The sequence below is a fragment of the Arachis hypogaea genome, chromosome 18 (assembly GCF_003086295.3).
Source record: "Arachis hypogaea cultivar Tifrunner chromosome 18, arahy.Tifrunner.gnm2.J5K5, whole genome shotgun sequence".
In the NCBI taxonomy this organism is placed as follows: Eukaryota; Viridiplantae; Streptophyta; class Magnoliopsida; order Fabales; family Fabaceae; genus Arachis; species Arachis hypogaea.
The window spans coordinates 29,158,279-29,175,777 of NC_092053.1; the positions used below are offsets into that span (position 1 = coordinate 29,158,279).

Sequence of the window (17,499 nt, forward strand, 5' to 3'; positions counted from 1 at the left end):
ACGTTTCCAATAACTCTCGTTAGAATTGATGATACCAGCATTAAGCGTTTACACGGGAAAGAGACTTTCTTAGTGAAAGTAGCTTGGTGTTGGGCTGGTATTGAAGAATATACCTAGGAGCTTGAGATAGAGATGCGGAAGGACTACCCACACCTCCATTCAGGTAACGCACTCTGAATTTTGAGGACAAAATTCCTAATTAGGTGGGTAGGATGTAAACCCCGCTAAAATCGGTATATAATTAGTCAATAAATTGAATTTTTGATAGGAAAATTAAATATGCAAAACTAATATCAAAATAGGATAGAGCTCGGCAAAACGAGAATTTTGATATCACTTTCGAAAAATTTGGCCCAAAATCGGACCGGAAGGACCGAACCGGTTGAACCGGGCCCCGAACCGAGCCCGTGGGTTCAACCGGACCCAAACACTTAAAGAAGACAGCAGCTCCTTCTTCCCCCATTTGCATGCAACGCAGGAAAACAGATTTGGGGAGGAAGAAGAGCCCCAAACCCTTAACCTCCTTTGATCCACCATAACTCTTCCGTCCGGGCTCCGATCGCCGCACCGTTCGCGGCCACGCGCTCAGCGCGTCGAGCTCTACCTTTCTATCCGAACAATTTCACTGGTAAGCCTCCTATTAAGTTCAGAATTCCTATCCCTCTTTCTTTGGTAAACTTGGAAACCTATGGTGAATCTTGTCCAATTTCTATGTTCTAGGTTCAAGTTAGCTTCCGGAACTTGTGGGCTCAAGCTATTGAGCATATGGGTATGGTAAGAATACCCTAACCCTAGCTCAATCTTGTTTTTGGTAATAGAAAACTGAATTGGAACATATATATGTGTATTAGGTGTAGTTTAAGAGGGTGTTTATGCATTGGACTTGAATTTGGATTACTTGGAGCTTTGTTGGTGACAAGGCTTACTTTGGGGCTGTTTGATTGAGCTTGGAGGGGCTGTGATTTTGTGTTGAGAGGCTGCCTTGGGTGAATTAAGTGATCGGCCAAGGTATGGTTTAAGTTTCGCACGTTTAATATTTACGGTGTTGTGAAAACTTAGGTTAGAGGAACCATAGAATAAGTTGGATTGTTTGTTGTATTTAATGATTAGCCTTGTAATATTGTTAGAATAGATTTGTTAGTGAATTTATATATTATAATTATGAGGTGTGAAAGTTATTAATGGTGTGCTCTTATATTTATTTATGATGGATTAGAATTGGTGTTTGTTAATAAGGATGTAGAGTTGTGTTGTGGTGGTATTGTATATACTGTAACTAATTATGTAATGATCGGAATTGTATGAGACCAAGTTTGGGCTAAACTTGGAAATATAAGGAACTAAACTGAAAAATTTGGGACCTTTTTGTTAAATATACAATTTATGGCAATTTTTTAAAGTTAGGTTGTTAAATCTGTCCAGCAGCAGAAAAGATCAAACAGGGCAGCAACTTATTTGTCTTGCTGCGACTTCTACGAGTTGAGTTTTGGAGCGAAACCAATTTTGTTATAAAATTTGATTAACTTGCTTTATTTCTCTAAAATTTCAGAATTTTAAGAGTTGAGGATTGGGAGCTGTGAATTTTTGAATATTGGTGGTCAAAACTGAAAAGAAACAGATTTCAGCAAGCTATGCATCAACTTCCAATGCTTGTAACTCTTAGAATTAAATAAAAATTGGGTTGCAACCAAGACACACTTGTTTTTGGATGAGCTAGGGGTTCTCAAAACAAAATTTAGCTTAATTGGAATTTTGTAATAAAAGTTATTCCAATTGAAAGGTACTAAGCTTGTTGGTTTTTAAAACAGATTTTGTCTCATTTTTACTTAACTTCCAGGTAATGTAACTTTTTCATTAAAAATGGTATTGACTCAGAACCAATTGAGAAAGAAACCTGGATGAGTAAAGTTTAACTACATTAATTTTCAAAGTCATTGGATTTAACTTGGATTTTATATTAAATTTTGAATATCACATGCTGCTGCTGTTTTTCTGGTTTTATGCACTGCAGAGCAGTCACGGTTTCTCCTTTATTCCTGAGGCTAGAAAAATCAGAAAATTATGATATTTAGTTTTTTAGAAAGCTTATTTCAATATGAACGCCTGGACATAAAGTTTGTGCAATTCCGAGTTCATTTGCTATATTAGAAACAGAAAAGAAAATAGAGTGTCAAGGATGTCTTAGTGATAGTCATGAGTTCGAGAAGTTAAAGTTCAATCCTCGTGTGATGTGATTGATTTAATGTTAGAGTTGAGTTGATTTTAAGAGTATTCGATATTAAGAAGGATGAGAAGATTTTGATAAAAAGTTTGGTCAGGACCCGGAAAGGGTAAACGTAATGAATTATAAGGGAATGATGATGAAAAATGTGAAAGGGAAGTTGTTGATAAAAGAAGTTAACCTACCATGGCTTGATGAATGATTAAATAATGATTATGATTATGAAATGGCTTATGAATGATGATATCTGAGATACGAGTTTCCCTGGGTAAAAACCGTGGCTCGCCATCACGTGTTCCAGGTTGAATCTCGATACTCTGTTGACCCTACGTCGTAAGGGTGACCGGGCACGTATAAATTCCCGGGTATGGATAGCCCCCATTGAGTGATTTTATGAAATATGAATGTGAACTCTATGCATAGACTCTTGGGGATGCGCGACGGGGGACAGTCTAAGGTTTTCGGACTTGTCGGGTTGGCTGGATAACCGACAGATGGGCCCCATCAGCCATAGGACAGGCATGCATCATATGCATTTGTTTGTATTGATTGCTATGCATTTTTTGGGTATGCCTAATTGATATATATTACCTGCTATTTGTTATACTTGCTATTTGTACTATTTGATCATTACTTGTGCGTGAACTTGTTTGGTTGCTTGTTTCTGTTACATTCTGAATGATGAAAGGATGGAGAAAACGGAGGAAATGGTTTGATGTTAGGTTAAGCTTGAACTTGAGTAAGTTAGGCAGATTTAGAATACCTACCCCTGTTTATGGCTTCTGTTTAGTACTTAAGTTGGATAATTGAATAACGGAGTTCTAGGATTGCCTATGGCATTCTCAGGACCGTATTTCTTATACGCGTGGCACTTTTACCATGCTGAGAACCTCCGGTTCTCATTCCATATTGTATTGTTGTTTTTCAGATGCAGGTCGAGAGGCTCCTCGCTAGGCGTCTGGATTCTGGAAAGCGAAGTAGTCCTTGGGTATATTTTGGTTTCTATTTGTATATATGTATGTATATGTGTAGCTTACTCTCCAAGTAACTTATGTATGCTGCTCCTCTTAGAGGTTGAGGGAGAGATAGGAGTTTACTTTGGTATTTTGGTATATTTTGGGGACACTTATGTATGTTTATATGTATATATGTATCCTCCGGCCAGCCTTAGCTTCGCAGGCTGAGTCAGAGGCTAGTTATGTTGTTCCTTGGCTTTTCTTTATCCCTTCGTTTATTGTTTTATCATGTTCCTATTAGGTTTCTTAGCACACAAGTAATCCTATTCCTTGAGCGTTGCGCTTTTTATTTTGCGATTTTTGTTTACCCGCTCTGTTTCAAGGCTCCTAGTATATTATTTCTTTCAGTATTATATGTATATCCTTACTATTAAAGGTCTGTAATACCACACTACCTCTGTTCTATGACTTAAGCATAAAACACTGTGTAGTAGGGTGTTAAATTATGGTATCAGAGCAGTTCGTTCCTATAGAGCCTGAGGGACGGACTGATTATGCCTCTGGGCATACTCTAGGTGTCTATACATGCTATTTAGGGTATCTAACTGATATATGAGGCATGAATGTTCATGAGCATGCATTTGGGACTTTGAAATGCTAAACTAGAGATATTGAGACTGATCACCTTGATATCACTTGTTTGGTGTGAACAGGAACCAAATGGCATCTCGTGGGCGCAGTCGTGAGCGTAATCGGGATCAAGGACGGAGAGCTAATGAGGTAACCATACCAATAGATAGTTTGACCGATATCGTGACCGCAATGACGAGTGTTGCTGCTGCCATTGGTACAGTTGCGGCTGCGACCATCCGAGTAATGGGTGGAATGGAACCACAAGCTGGAACTGGCAACAATGATGATAATGAATATGAAGGTGGACATAATGCTCCGAATACAGGGGTACCACTTAGTTATCTCGAGCAGGTTAATGTGGGTCAGACAATGGGAGAAAGCTCAAGGAGGGCTGAGGTAGCAAGAAGTAATCACCGAGAACCCTTCACAAAGAAAAAGGGAAAGATTACACCGAGGAGCTAAACTTTCAAAAAGAATCGCTTTGTCGCTTCACATTCTCAGTACTGGAGCAATGACCGAAGGAACGATAACCGTTCGGATCCGAATGCTAAAGGGAAAACTAGTACTCAACTGGATAATTTAAGGTGCCCAAGGTGCAAGAAGTACCATCCAAACAGACCGTGCAGGGCCGGATTAGGCGTATGTTACAAGTACGAGAAGTCGAGGCATATAGCTCGAGACTGTCCACACAAGAAACGCCAGGATGCAGTCGAATCCGATCTTCAGACCCGAGGTAATCATAAGCTAGCAGTTGAGTTTTTAACTACCTTGCGTATCATTAATATATGTATGATCCATTTGTGAAGCACGACAAGTTTTGATGATCGTGGAGTCCGAACCGATGGTTAGTCGAAGACTACTAGTTGTTAAGATAGAGCGATACTTAACTAACTTAGATGAGTGACTAGGTTCTTAAAGGATGAGAGTCAAAATGACGCAGTGGAATCAGGGTGGTTAGACTTTTGAAGGTTAAGGATTAAGTGACGTAGTGGAAGCAGGTTGGACCATATCTAAGGAATCAGGAGTGTTGAGGGTTACGCGGAGTTATTGTTTGGAATTTAGTGACGGTGAAACTTTGAGGAAGAGGAGTAGAGCGAACACAACCTTTAGATGTTAATTGTTCAGAGGTAAGTGGAGATGAAACCAAATCTCTATACGAGAGAGTTTCTAAGACAATTCTTGAAGGTGTGTCAAAACTTCCATTCCAGAGAGAAGCGGGTTTGCGATAGGCTTAGTACCGAAAATCGGATTAACTTCAATCGCACCACAAGTGAAGACATCATTATAACCGATAGAATTTAGGATTGAGTGGAAGGGAGTACTAGAAGAGGGAATCACCTAACCAACTATTTCTTTGTGGGAAGCATCGGTTATGCTGGAGAAGAAGGAAGAGAACGGTAGGAAACCTTATGCAGAGAGAGTGTGCTAACGAACCTTCGCGACTCGATCTAATCCTTCTTTTGAAACCTACATTGACATTCGATCCGGAGCTCTTCCTAAATAGCTTGACTACCTTTCTAACTTTACTCCTTGTGCACATGAATATTATTTCTTCCAGGATGAGTCTGAGCTTGTCTTGGTATAAGCGCGTAATCCTTGAATCTTGTGTGCTCGCTATTACTAGAGTTGCCCCTATTCGCAAACCATGTTCTTCAGAGTCAGCTGAGACTTCTTTGACTCTGTACGCTCTATTCTTCCTACCAAAGGTCTCTAATTTGAACTCTTTTCTTGAGATGCACCTAGGTTCCTCTCCTTGTGTATTCCATCATTTCGGTATAATCCTGAACAACCGTGTACAAAATTTCCTTTTTGACTCATTACGAACACCGTTTGTATTGCTCATTCATTTTTCGAGCTTAATGTCCTTTTGAAAATCAACTCGAGCCTATATTAGTATCAGGTATAAAATATAGTTGTGGCTGTGGAGATGTTGATTCCTTAAGAGCATGACTTTTGGATACGGAAGATGAAGCAGGTAAGCGTGCACCGTCAAAAAGAGTTTTGGAGTTTTAAATTCTTGTCGACCACAAAGCCTATGATTAGTTTAATGCGCTAGAAATACACCGGTTACATAGATACCCGAATAGAGCTTTCAAACTCCAAGAGAAGGATTAACCCCAAATCCAGTAATTAGAATACCCGAACTTATTTAACAACTCGGAATTAGTGCGATACATTACCAGAAGGGTTTAGGATACGTGTAAATACAACATCGTGAAGTGGTAACGGATGCCCTGAGTAAGAAGTTTCTGGAGAAATGCTTGGATATAAATTTCGGAGAAAGGAAAGCTAGATAAGTTGGAACTTTAAATTGAATATTAAGGATATAGCTAAAGGAGTCAAACTAAATCTATTGCGGTTTTAAAACATAGCAAAGACAAAATGCAGGAAGCGTGAGGGGACGATAAAGACCTACCGAGGATGTCGAAGTCTGGCAAACGAAAGGGAACTAAGAAAAGATTTATATGTTTAATGTCGAAATAGAGATTGTAAAGTCAAAGACTTAAGGAGTGCAATAACGGTGATAAGGGGCTACTAAGAGTACTGAAACCGGTTGAATCCAGAAGACACCAAGAGAAGGTTATGTGTTGAGGTCGGAAGTTGAAATAAGAAACTGTTGTTCGAAGCTTACAGGAGAAAATTTTTGAAGTTACCTTGAGATTTCTAAAACCTACCACGAATCAAAGAAGATATTTTGAGCAGACAGAAATGAAGAACGAGGTGGAAATCTATGTGATTACAAGTTTGACGTATGAGAAAGAAATGAAAGACCACCAGAAATTGTTCGAAATGCCACAACCGTTGAAGGTTCTACAGTAAAGAAAAAAGGGAATAGCCATTGATTTCATAATAGGTTACCGAAGACTAGAACAAAAGGTGATACTGTTAGGGAACTGTGGATCAAGCGACCAGGCCCGTTTTGCCCATCGGAGTAAACCACTTATTGGGGATATCAAAGAGACTATACATCAGGGAGAAGGTGAGACTTCACAGTATGCTAAACACCTTTGAATTAACCGAAAACTGGAATATCAAACGTCTTAGTTCCTGAATTTGACAGCCGAAACAACAGAGGAAGAGTTACGCAAATCTAAGTTAGAATTCTCACTATGAAAGCCGACAAAAGAGTTAGGAGGATCTAAGAAGAAGACTTCTCAAGTTGGAAGGAAGGGGATACCTATTTCTGAAGATCACTTCAATGAACTAGAATCGGATAATCAATCAAACACTAAAAAGCTAAATGCCTATCACATCGGACAAGTGGCGTATAGGATCGCTTTACTACCACATTGTTCGAACCTGCATGACGTGTTTCATGTATCGCAGCTTCGTAAATACAATTTTGATCCTAGTCATGTCCTAAAGCCGGAATTAATTCAAGTGAGAGAAGATCTGACGTTTCCAATAACTCTCGTTAGAATTGATGATACCAGCATTAAGCGTTTACACGGGAAAGAGACTTTCTTAGTGAAAGTAGCTTGGTGTTGGGCTGGTATTGAAGAATATACCTAGGAGCTTGAGATAGAGATGCGGAAGGACTACCCACACCTCCATTCAGGTAACGCACTCTGAATTTTGAGGACAAAATTCCTAATTAGGTGGGTAGGATGTAAACCCCGCTAAAATCGGTATATAATTAGTCAATAAATTGAATTTTTGATAGGAAAATTAAATATGCAAAACTAATATCAAAATAGGATAGAGCTCGGCAAAACGAGAATTTTGATATCACTTTCGAAAAATTTGGCCCAAAATCGGACCGGAAGGACCGAACCGGTTGAACCGGGCCCCGAACCGAGCCCGTGGGTTCAACCGGACCCAAACACTTAAAGAAGACAGCAGCTCCTTCTTCCCCCATTTGCATGCAACGCAGGAAAACAGATTTGGGGAGGAAGAAGAGCCCCAAACCCTTAACCTCCTTTGATCCACCATAACTCTTCCGTCCGGGCTCCGATCGCCGCACCGTTCGCGGCCACGCGCTCAGCGCGTCGAGCTCTACCTTTCTATCCGAACAATTTCACTGGTAAGCCTCCTATTAAGTTCAGAATTCCTATCCCTCTTTCTTTGGTAAACTTGGAAACCTATGGTGAATCTTGTCCAATTTCTATGTTCTAGGTTCAAGTTAGCTTCCGGAACTTGTGGGCTCAAGCTATTGAGCATATGGGTATGGTAAGAATACCCTAACCCTAGCTCAATCTTGTTTTTGGTAATAGAAAACTGAATTGGAACATATATATGTGTATTAGGTGTAGTTTAAGAGGGTGTTTATGCATTGGACTTGAATTTGGATTACTTGGAGCTTTGTTGGTGACAAGGCTTACTTTGGGGCTGTTTGATTGAGCTTGGAGGGGCTGTGATTTTGTGTTGAGAGGCTGCCTTGGGTGAATTAAGTGATCGGCCAAGGTATGGTTTAAGTTTCGCACGTTTAATATTTACGGTGTTGTGAAAACTTAGGTTAGAGGAACCATAGAATAAGTTGGATTGTTTGTTGTATTTAATGATTAGCCTTGTAATATTGTTAGAATAGATTTGTTAGTGAATTTATATATTATAATTATGAGGTGTGAAAGTTATTAATGGTGTGCTCTTATATTTATTTATGATGGATTAGAATTGGTGTTTGTTAATAAGGATGTAGAGTTGTGTTGTGGTGGTATTGTATATACTGTAACTAATTATGTAATGATCGGAATTGTATGAGACCAAGTTTGGGCTAAACTTGGAAATATAAGGAACTAAACTGAAAACTTTGGGACCTTTTTGTTAAATATACAATTTATGGCAATTTTTTAAAGTTAGGTTGTTAAATCTGTCCAGCAGCAGAAAAGATCAAACAGGGCAGCAACTTATTTGTCTTGCTGCGACTTCTACGAGTTGAGTTTTGGAGCGAAACCAATTTTGTTATAAAATTTGATTAACTTGCTTTATTTCTCTAAAATTTCAGAATTTTAAGAGTTGAGGATTGGGAGCTGTGAATTTTTGAATATTGGTGGTCAAAACTGAAAAGAAACAGATTTCAGCAAGCTATGCATCAACTTCCAATGCTTGTAACTCTTAGAATTAAATAAAAATTGGGTTGCAACCAAGACACACTTGTTTTTGGATGAGCTAGGGGTTCTCAAAACAAAATTTAGCTTAATTGGAATTTTGTAATAAAAGTTATTCCAATTGAAAGGTACTAAGCTTGTTGGTTTTTAAAACAGATTTTGTCTCATTTTTACTTAACTTCCAGGTAATGTAACTTTTTCATTAAAAATGGTATTGACTCAGAACCAATTGAGAAAGAAACCTGGATGAGTAAAGTTTAACTACATTAATTTTCAAAGTCATTGGATTTAACTTGGATTTTATATTAAATTTTGAATATCACATGCTGCTGCTGTTTTTCTGGTTTTATGCACTGCAGAGCAGTCACGGTTTCTCCTTTATTCCTGAGGCTAGAAAAATCAGAAAATTATGATATTTAGTTTTTTAGAAAGCTTATTTCAATATGAACGCCTGGACATAAAGTTTGTGCAATTCCGAGTTCATTTGCTATATTAGAAACAGAAAAGAAAATAGAGTGTCAAGGATGTCTTAGTGATAGTCATGAGTTCGAGAAGTTAAAGTTCAATCCTCGTGTGATGTGATTGATTTAATGTTAGAGTTGAGTTGATTTTAAGAGTATTCGATATTAAGAAGGATGAGAAGATTTTGATAAAAAGTTTGGTCAGGACCCGGAAAGGGTAAACGTAATGAATTATAAGGGAATGATGATGAAAAATGTGAAAGGGAAGTTGTTGATAAAAGAAGTTAACCTACCATGGCTTGATGAATGATTAAATAATGATTATGATTATGAAATGGCTTATGAATGATGATATCTGAGATACGAGTTTCCCTGGGTAAAAACCGTGGCTCGCCATCACGTGTTCCAGGTTGAATCTCGATACTCTGTTGACCCTACGTCGTAAGGGTGACCGGGCACGTATAAATTCCCGGGTATGGATAGCCCCCATTGAGTGATTTTATGAAATATGAATGTGAACTCTATGCATAGACTCTTGGGGATGCGCGACGGGGGACAGTCTAAGGTTTTCGGACTTGTCGGGTTGGCTGGATAACCGACAGATGGGCCCCATCAGCCATAGGACAGGCATGCATCATATGCATTTGTTTGTATTGATTGCTATGCATTTTTTGGGTATGCCTAATTGATATATATTACCTGCTATTTGTTATACTTGCTATTTGTACTATTTGATCATTACTTGTGCGTGAACTTGTTTGGTTGCTTGTTTCTGTTACATTCTGAATGATGAAAGGATGGAGAAAACGGAGGAAATGGTTTGATGTTAGGTTAAGCTTGAACTTGAGTAAGTTAGGCAGATTTAGAATACCTACCCCTGTTTATGGCTTCTGTTTAGTACTTAAGTTGGATAATTGAATAACGGAGTTCTAGGATTGCCTATGGCATTCTCAGGACCGTATTTCTTATACGCGTGGCACTTTTACCATGCTGAGAACCTCCGGTTCTCATTCCATATTGTATTGTTGTTTTTCAGATGCAGGTCGAGAGGCTCCTCGCTAGGCGTCTGGATTCTGGAAAGCGAAGTAGTCCTTGGGTATATTTTGGTTTCTATTTGTATATATGTATGTATATGTGTAGCTTACTCTCCAAGTAACTTATGTATGCTGCTCCTCTTAGAGGTTGAGGGAGAGATAGGAGTTTACTTTGGTATTTTGGTATATTTTGGGGACACTTATGTATGTTTATATGTATATATGTATCCTCCGGCCAGCCTTAGCTTCGCAGGCTGAGTCAGAGGCTAGTTATGTTGTTCCTTGGCTTTTCTTTATCCCTTCGTTTATTGTTTTATCATGTTCCTATTAGGTTTCTTAGCACACAAGTAATCCTATTCCTTGAGCGTTGCGCTTTTTATTTTGCGATTTTTGTTTACCCGCTCTGTTTCAAGGCTCCTAGTATATTATTTCTTTCAGTATTATATGTATATCCTTACTATTAAAGGTCTGTAATACCACACTACCTCTGTTCTATGACTTAAGCATAAAACACTGTGTAGTAGGGTGTTACAATTTGCATATGAATTTTCAAGTTCAAAATTCAGTTTCATAGCTTCTAGATTTGTTGTGTTTATCAGTTTTTTCTCTAGTAGAATGAATGTTATTGTAATGTCTTATAAACATAAAATTATACCCCAATAAAAAAGCGTCACATCGTGTGTCACTTATCCTACACAGGAGTGTTCATTTCAAGAAATACTATGGAACATTCTTTGTAAAATATGTCACTGTCCGTATTTTCATATTTTGCTCCTCTTGTATTTTGGAGGTTTGGTATTTTGGAGAGTTGTATAAAGTTAGTAATATCAAAGGTATTGTTTGATGAGATTGTTTTTTTATATTTTTTTTGGGTATTTATTAAAAAAATTTAAAATTTATATTTGTATTCTAAATAATTTTACAAATTTTCCATTTTTGTGTTCTATTCTGTGTTTCCTTTAAATATTCCAACAAAATTTTTGAAAACTAATAAAAAGTAAGTAAAATTATTTAATTTATGTTTTTAATTATTATTTTTTCTTATTTTATATTATGTAGTTACTGTTAGAATAAATAAATAATTTTAAATATTAAATTAAATAAAATTACTTTGTTATTGTCTTGCATTTTCATATTTAAATATTATCCCAAGATAACATTTTTTTGTTTGGTATCTTTTTATATAGCTTTTATGGATTTCATTAATTCAAACACAATTTTTATATATTTCATATTAGATAGAACTCTTTTATAGTTTATGAAAACTAAATATAATTGTGAATATATAAGAAAAACAAAAGTAATAAGGTAAGTATATTTTCAAAAAAAAATATATATATATAAGAAACTTATAAAATTTAGATAAAAAATAAAATAAGTTTATGAAAATTTTTTAAATAAACTATTAAATTTCTAAAGGAAAATTAAGTTTCTCGAAAACTGTAATGTTTATATTTTTATTTTTATATTAGTCTATTCTTTTAGACGAATGCTCATGTAAAAAATAGAAATTTAGATCCTCTAAATTTTGAATTTCAGTTTAGAAGATAAAGTGTGATTTTTTACCATTTATTTCATAGAATCATATGTAGGATCAAGAGAAAATATGATAGAAAAACTATTCAAGGATGAAAAAATCATACTTTACTCTCTAAAATAAAAGTTCAAAATTTAAAGAATTCAAATTTAAAAAGTAGAGTACAGTACTCATTAAAACATGATCTGCTAATAAAAATAATAAATAAAATACATTTTAATTTTTTTTATTATTTATACATAAAAAATAATAAAATTAACTAGTATGTAATTTGTATAAATAATTATATTATTTTGTATATTTTTAATTAAATCATCAAATTTCAGAATAATTAAATCTGCCACAACAAAATAATTAAATCTGTAATAACTGAATAATAAAATTTATTTATAATAATTTTTTTATAAAAGATCAAATACATATTTCAATATGCAATTTAATGATTGATTTTTGTGAATGTATAAGATGATTGATTAAAAATATAAGTCTAGCATTATAAGGTTTTAAATACTTATTGGATTTCCAAAAACTTAAGTTGTAATTTTTTATGAGGAAGTATAGGGAGCCAATAGAATAGTTGTATAATGTGTACAATGGAGGCTTAGGGATGTCCGATTCAGTATTAGAGATATAACCATTAGTGTTACCTTTTCCCATTAGCTTAAGCTTTTGGAATGAGTGGTTTCATGACATGAGATGTTTATTATCCCTATACCCGGATGATTATTCTGATAGTATGGGTGATGTTCATTTTTTAACTCGGGCCAAATAAATATCCTCGGACTCATTTTTTATAGGGTGATGTTCATTTTTTAACTCGGGCCAAATAAATAACCGGGACTCATTTTTTATATATTTTTAGAATCTATTAAAAAAAATTAAAGACCCTACAATGAACACGTGAAAATGGAGAAACTTAAATAGCAAGGCCACTGCAGTAACTCTCTTATCCCTTTATAACACAGCTCTCACTCCAATTCACACTTAACTCTTATCACATTTCACAATTCACAACCAAAACAAAAGACTTGTTTCTCTTTTCGCTCTTCATTCTTATTCAATGGCTATGCACATGCCAAACGAATAACCACACCGACAGAGACACACATTGCCGCCAAAAAGGGGGCCGAGTGATTAGAATATTCAAGAGCATAGTGGCTGCTCCGGCCGTTACAAGGAGCGGGAAGACAGCGTAGAAGGCAGCTACTACTACGATTTTTCTGCTCCTGATCGTCCTCTTAGCTCCACATCCACAACTCCGCCGGTGTTGAATGGCTACCCTTCCAACAAGTAACACCACGATGATAATGATTATTTTCAAGATGCTCTGTTATTGTTTTTTTTTTTCTTTCTTTTTGGTATAGAATAGTGCTGTTTGTATATTACTACCTTTTTATGTTTTAATTAATTAATTAATGTATATATGTATATATATCTATGGTTGTAGACTTGTAGCTGTTAATTATGTATATCACCATTTTTTGTTACATTGCTCTTAATTTCGAGAACAACAGTGTTAAAATTTTTAGAATGATTGATTGTTCTTTCGGGGCTTGGACTCTATGGACTACGAAATTGTTGAATTGGGTCATGCCATTATGTATAGGCTTATATGGAATCATTTTTATTCATAAAAATTTAGTCTTAATAAATTTATTCCCAAATAAAAATATAAAATTAATGTTAAACTATTTTATCGCACATAGACCAATTTTTTGCAAGTGAAAATGTTAATTCCATTTGTTGCATCTTTCTTTTTCTCTGTTCTACCTTCTTATATGTTATCAGGTAGCCATATAAAAATTGGGTAGAATATTTTTTTAGAAAAATCAGAGTTTAGTAAGTTATAGTAAAAACTATAGAAAAGGAACAATTCGATGTTTCAATATTCAAGATTGATGTCTGATAGTTTTGTTAAGGATAATTAATAAAAAATTAAAAGAGTACATAAAAATAAAAAAAATATTTTGTTATATATATTTTTTAATTTTTTTATTATGGTATCAGAACTCTTCTTGAACTCTCCTGACATTTATGAATAAATCAACCAATTTAAATTTTAAAACTCTTTTAACTTTCTTCAATTTTTTATTAATAATATTGTAGAAAATAAAATACCAAATGATTAATTTACCTTATAGAAAAGGCCAAGAAAAATGGGTCGTACGAATCGATCGCATGAAACCTTTTATGATATTGGCATTCACATCCACGTGGATATGTGATATAACATGAGTATGTGACAGAAAGAATTTAATGATTAAATTTATCATTAAAATGTTATTTAGTTAAAATCTGCCTCTTTCTCTTTACAATGTGATGTATTTTAAGGGTTTTTTCCTCTTCTTAACCATTAAAAAACATTTTAATATATAGAAATAAAAGATTTAATTCCTCTAAAGTTATATTGTCACTTTAGAAAAAAAAGTATACCATTAATTACTTTTGGATTAAGATAGTGAAACTTACAAATAATAAATATTATAAATTCAAAAGTAATTAAAGTATCACTTTATCATTTTATTAGTATTATTAATTTAAAAGATCTTTTTTCAAAAATAAAAACTTATGTATATATTTATATTTGTGTGAAATTAATAACTAAAAACTATTAAATAATAATTTATTTAAATATATTAAATTATTTAACATGGAGTGGGTTCCTGTATTTACATGAAACAAACCAACTATATTCTCTCCATGATTATTTCCGATCCTGAAATGCCTGGCAATGAGATAGATGTCTACCTACAGCCCTGATTGATGAGTTGAAGTAGTTGTGGGCTGGGGTTGATACGTACGACACTAGCGAGAAGAAAACCTTCACGATATATGCTGTGTTGCTGTGGACAATCAACGATTTTTCAGACTAGAAAAAATTATCTGGCTAGAATACATATGATGGGAGAGCTTGTCCCACGTGCAATTTGGATGCTGAGACTAAGCGACTCACCTTCAGTCAGAAATTGTGTTTCATGGGCCATCGTCGCTTTTTGAATCACGATCACATATATAAATAGTACCAGAGTAGATTTGATGGTAGGTAGATAATAGATCTCCACTTGTCAAATTGACTGGCATGGATATCTTGAGACAGTTGGAGGGTGTGAACGTCTCACTTGGCAAGGTACAAGCAGTGGCTGGGAAAAGAAGGCGCAGACAGCAAACCGTCGTGCAAGACGAGTCTCCTTGGAAAAAGAGGAGTATGATCTTTGATCTCTCATACGGGGAGAACAATGAATTACATCACAACCTTGATGTGATACACATAGAGAAGAATGTGTGCGACAACATTGTTTGCACCATGTTGAACGAGAATGGTAAATCCAAGGACCACCTAAAAGTTCGAAAAGATCTCTAGTTGATGGGAATCAGCCATGATATATGGCCACTTGAAGGTGGAAAGTATCCCTCTGCAATCTTTACCATGTCCAATCCATAGAAGGATATCTTTCTTAGGACCATCCAGAATGTGGTGTTTCCATACGGGTACTCTAGCAACATCTCTCGCTGTGTTGATTTAAAACAACGCAAGTTGTCGGGCTTAAAGAGTCATGACTGCCACATTCTAATGGAACATCTATTGTCAATTGCGTCAACAAATGTATTGCCCACCCCAGTGACCACCGTCTTGGCAGAGTTATCAACTTTTTTTCCAACAAATATGCAGTAAATCCATGGATCCTCAGCAACTTCCTCTCCTTTAAGATCGTGTGGTCTATACTCTGTGCCACATGGAGATGATTTTTTCACCTTCTTTCTTCACAGTCATGGTTCATCTAATGGTGCATCTAGTCATAGAGGTATGCCTTGGTGGCCCAGTGCATTACCGTTAGATGTACCCCATCGAAAGGTAATCATATAAATAAGCCTTTTCGACCTATTTTATTCAGATAGCCTGAAACTAGTAATTTACTTGTTATGTTTTCGAAGTTACCTATGTCGTCTCAAGCAGTGCGTGCATAATAGAGCACAACCGGAAAGCTCAGTTACAGAGGACTACTTATCCGAGGAGATTCTCACATTTTGTTCAAGATACCTAAATAATGTCGAGAGTAGGATCAACCAACTGACGCGCGTTGATGATCGGCCGAGCAAAGCTGCATCGAACGAGATTGCCAGCATGTTCCCATAGGTTGGAAAGACGGTCAGGGATGCTTTATTTTTTACTCTAATAGCAACTGAAAACCTTCAAGCACATCGTCATGTACTGGTCAATTGCATTACTGTAGAGAAATTCTTGGAGTAAGTATAGAGTGTGAGTTCTAAAAGTATGAAGTGAGCCAATATAGTATTGAGAGTATTGACCTTGAATCAACTTTTTGTATGCACAGTGAGATCAGAGCCATCACAAAGAGAAGGCTGCAAAATAAAACAAGGTCCCAATCCCACATAGATAGTGTTGTGCATAGAGAATTTTTCAATTGGTTTAGGCATGAGGTAATCCTTTATATCTTAGGATCCTACTACCCTTTGATGCTATCTTGCGTCTAATTGTTCCAGGCCAGGTCCCATTTGAAAGCACTAGACATTCGAACGAGTTGTAGTGGCTTGCCTATGGTCCCATTGCTCAGGCTAGATGCTTCAAGACTTACAACGTCAATGGATTTAAATTTAGAACCCTGTCGAGGGAGGAAAGGATGAAAACACAAAATATCGGGGTTTATGTCACTTCCAATACTAGAAGTTATGCAAGCAAACGGGATAGCAATGTTGCTGTTGGCGGTGTCTCGTATTATGGGAGATTAGTGGACATCATTGATGTACACCCCGTTACCCTAAGTCTTACCTCTAGTTGTAAAGCAAAGGATAACAAAATGCCACGACAGTTCTCAAGCTTATAATATAACATATATATATCCAAGAATTTATATAAGTAAAAGCCCGATGAAGGAATAAAGCTCAAAGGCGCATAAAGCGGAATTACAAAGCGTGAAGTGTTCACACAATTGACTAAAAGCGTAAAGGCACAAGATACAACATAGGACATAATACCATAATAGTCGAGATATATATATATATATATATATATATATATATATATATATATATATATATATATATATATATATATATATATATATATATATAGTCAAAAGAACTTTAGTCGTAGCCCGCGGAGTTTAGGCCGACTAGTTACAAATAGACAATACAGAGTTTTTAAGTTAAAACAACTTATACAATTTATCTCTCAAGTAAGCCTCTAAGGCAATAAAATATAAAATACAAAAGGTGAGAGAATAACTACAACAAAAGTAAAGTAAAATAAAGCATAAGAAAGATCATCCTTCGCTTTGTTACCATATCCGCAAACTCATTGAGGTGGTTTGCGACCTGAATCTGAAAAATAACAACAACATATGGTATGAGAATCGGTGGTTCTCAGTATGGTAACATTGCCCAATATATAAGATATAAGGTTCCGGGATGCCAAAGGCAATCCTAGAACTTCACATTGAAAACAGATATTCAAGCTTAACAAAATAAATAACTTAAACCATAAACCATAAACAGGGTTATCTAAACTTAGGGGATTTCTAACTAATACTAATCACACCGCTGTATCCCACAACCTTCACCATCCTAACCTCCTTGCGATCCCATCACCA

At 35.8% G+C, this 17,499-nt stretch overlaps 2 long non-coding RNA genes across 2 annotated transcripts; both read left to right on the forward strand.

Moving 5' to 3' along the window:
- The first annotated feature begins 460 nt into the window (after positions 1–460).
- On the forward strand, positions 461–3,428 carry LOC140181618 (uncharacterized). Its single transcript, XR_011876591.1, has 4 exons — positions 461–628; positions 721–774; positions 852–1,008; positions 3,150–3,428. It is a non-coding gene; the product is annotated as an uncharacterized lncRNA (long non-coding RNA).
- A 4,238-nt stretch (positions 3,429–7,666) lies between these two features.
- LOC140181615 (uncharacterized) lies at positions 7,667–10,634 on the forward strand. Its single transcript, XR_011876589.1, has 4 exons — positions 7,667–7,834; positions 7,927–7,980; positions 8,058–8,214; positions 10,356–10,634. It is a non-coding gene; the product is annotated as an uncharacterized lncRNA (long non-coding RNA).
- Positions 10,635–17,499: the final 6,865 nt, after the last annotated feature.